Source organism: Pundamilia nyererei, unplaced genomic scaffold, assembly GCF_000239375.1.
Source record: "Pundamilia nyererei isolate P.nyererei 1_Seehausen unplaced genomic scaffold, PunNye1.0 scaffold00082, whole genome shotgun sequence".
In the NCBI taxonomy this organism is placed as follows: domain Eukaryota; kingdom Metazoa; phylum Chordata; class Actinopteri; order Cichliformes; family Cichlidae; genus Pundamilia; species Pundamilia nyererei.
Genome location: NW_005187483.1, coordinates 2,741,938 through 2,745,125, shown reverse-complemented (window position 1 = coordinate 2,745,125; position 3,188 = coordinate 2,741,938). Strand labels below are relative to the sequence as shown.

The 3,188-nt window shown below is 34.9% G+C and overlaps 1 protein-coding gene across 1 annotated transcript in view; it reads left to right on the top strand.

Annotated features, from left to right (window-relative positions):
• The first annotated feature begins 563 nt into the window (after positions 1–563).
• Positions 564–3,188, top strand: part of gpat2 (glycerol-3-phosphate acyltransferase 2, mitochondrial) — a 174,874-nt gene continuing 172,249 nt past the window's right edge. Inside the window, exon 1 of the mRNA XM_005738287.1 lies at positions 564–698. The gene's annotated coding sequence lies outside the window, so the exon portion shown is untranslated. The remainder of the gene's footprint in view (positions 699–3,188) is intronic.

The following is a 3,188-nucleotide window of genomic DNA, read 5'->3' as shown; positions in this document are numbered from 1 at the left end:
TTATCTTATCTTATCTTATCTTATCTTATCTTATCTTATCTTAATTATTAATATTCTGTTTTTCTTATGTTTTGCTTGATTGTTTGTGGGTTTTTTTAAAATTTTTATTATTTTAACATGTTCAAAATAAAGCTGCATAATGAAAAAGTATAAATACAACATAAAAATTAACTAATGAATAAAAGCCCCAGGTCTCTTTAATTATTTTCATTTATTGCATATTTATTACTTTTTACTTTCTCCCCAAATTTTTGGGATACTTCTTTTATTTATGTATTTAATTTTATCTTGTTGAATGAGATAATTTTATATAATTTATAAAACCGAATTTTATTCAATTAGAAATAAGAACTTTATTGCATAGTATAAAGCACCTGTATTTATGTATATGTGTATGTGATAATAAAACTACCGCTGCTTCTGAAATATAAATTATTATACATTATACAGATAATGTATAAAGAATCGTTTCCAACACCTTGTTGAATCTATTCCAATATTATTATTTGCAGGTATATAACATTGTCACAAACAGCAAGGAGATTGCACTATTCCATTTCCGGTAGACATCTTTGAACGTGAGTTAGACCAACTGCACTTTTCTTAAAAGCTCAGTTATTTTTCTACGGTCTCGATTTTGCTGTATTTTTGGAGGGGAGTGGGGTTTTTGTGGATACAGGAAACGTGTTAAAACTCCGGTGAGTTATTTTTTAAGCACACTGTTGTGGGTTTTAAACGCTTACCTCAGAAAAAAACAGATGCTGTGATGTTCATTGATTGCGCACGCGGGGCTGCTAGCTTCTGAGCTATCTGTGCACAGGTGCTGTGGAGCACTTCATTAGGCAGGTGAGCAGATGTGAGAACAAGTTGACCCACAGGACTTTTGATATTTGCCCAAAGCTTATTTAATTGGCACTTTTTTGCTCTGCAGCTGTAAAGATAAAACACTCCAGGGGCTGCTGTGTTTGTTTTGGGATGGTAAATATCAGAAACGGGCTGCATATGGTGAATCACGAGCCCAGTCATCTTTATCTGCTCAGTCGGTAAGGCCAAGTTAGCTAACAGCTAACGAGCCTGCTCAGTCTGCTGTAAATCTAGGGATAGCGTTTTGATTACTGTTAATTGCCCTGGGTAGCCAAAAGACTTTCTTAGAAGAAGTATGTATCTCAAGTGCTTTGCAGTGTTTACAGGTGTTGTTATGCTGGGATAAATGATTTTGCCCATTTTTTTTGTTTTTGCTGACAGTGCTGGTTAATGTTTAAATAATAATCACATCTTTTTCACCCTCTAGTAAGATTTTTATTTTTAATTTTTTGGTATATGCTGCATTTAAAGTAGAAATGGCAAAAGCCCACAAGGCCAAATAAATATCTAAAATACAGTTGAATTCACAACTGTAAATGCTTTTTTTCTGTTGGTGTCTAAGCAGTAGGAAAACAAAGTGTTTTTTTAATTCAAATATTTTAAATGTCAGCATTTTGGATCCATTTAAACAGATTATATTGCAGTACATCAAATATTTGGATTAGGTTAATTAACTGGGCACTCATAAAAATACTGAAATAGAGGCTACAGCAAGTAATATGGTTAGTGAGACTTGCTATGATATATGGTTTGGAGATAGTGATGCTGACAAAAAGACAGCAGGCAGTGCTGGAGGTGGAAGAGGTGAAGATGCTAAGATTTTCACCAGGAGTGACCAGCATGACAGGATTAGAAGTGCATCAGAGGGACACCTCCGATCGAGGAGTTTGGAGACAAAGTTAGAGAGACAAGGTTGAGATGGTTTGGACATGAGTAGAGGAAGGATAGTGGATATACTTGACAAAGGATGTTGAATACGGAGCTCCCAGGCAGGGGAAAAATACGAAGATATCAGAGGAGGTTCATGGATGTACAGAGGACTGGTGTGACAGAGGCGAGTGCTATGGACAGGGTGAGACACATTCAGATGGGTGCCGCAGAGATATTTATAAAAGTTTTGCATTCATTTCTTCTTTCTCTTTCATTTGATGTATTTTGGCATTTTTTTTAATACTGCAAGTTTTGTAAATTTTGTAAAAGTGATGATTGATATTATTACCACATTTAAGAAAAGGCCTATGCACTTTTTTCTGACATTCTGCCTTGGCTATTATGTGGCTGTAGTTTAATCATAAAAAAACAACAACAACATTGTGCTTTAGTCAGAGCCTAAACGTAAAGGAGGCTCTGAAATATTAAACAAGTTAACAAAGTCGGCACAGATCATAGTCTGTGATACTTCAGCTTTCAGCCAGTTTCACCAGACATTTCACCTTTCTTTCTTTCTTTCTTTCTTTCTTGTGATAACTTCTTCGGAGTATTTTCATTTGCTGCTTTTAACCAGCTGCTGAGCCTTTTCACATTATACACAGTTGCTGGTTTAGTACAAGATTTATGGCTGGGCAAATTCAGCCCTTGATGCTTTTTAGCAATAATGATAACATTTTCATCCCTTGGTTTGCAGAGAAAAAAACTGCACATCTCTTCACACGGTGGTGATTTAAAAAAAATAAATAAATCTGATAACCCTGGATTTTCCACAGGTGTTGTGCAACTTAGCTGCTGTAATTCACTGCCTTCAGGGTGTTTACAGCTGTGCCGTGTTTATGTCAAAATAGACACAGACTGTGAGTTTGGCACTGCAGCCCTGAAGAAGAGGTGAGGAAACCACACTGGCTATTAGGTTAAATTGAACTACAACCACTGACTAATCAATAATTAAAATATTATTAGGTTTAAGCCATAATTTAGATCTTGTGTAAATTATTTTCTTTGTGATGGCAAATTCATAAATTGGAACCACCTAGAAAATGTTATAAAATCATACGCTTAGTTTTCTATGTTTTAGCCCCATCATTACATGAAATTTCAGTAATTATTTTAACATAATGATTTTGAAAATGACCCCAATTATCTGCACTAACTCTCAAGTAGTGACATAATCTCAGTGTTGAAGCAAACAAAGTGCATGTTAGTAGTAGTGATATGATGGAAGTGATGCAGAATTTAAGAACTAGCAGTGACAAATATATTTTGTCTCCAAAAGCGGTCTGTTTTATTCATTACGAAAATTTGAACCAGATCACAAAGCTCCACTAAAAATCTTTGTCAATAATCATGTGAAGACAAGTTTGACAAGCCAGCAAGAAGTAGATATTCAGAAA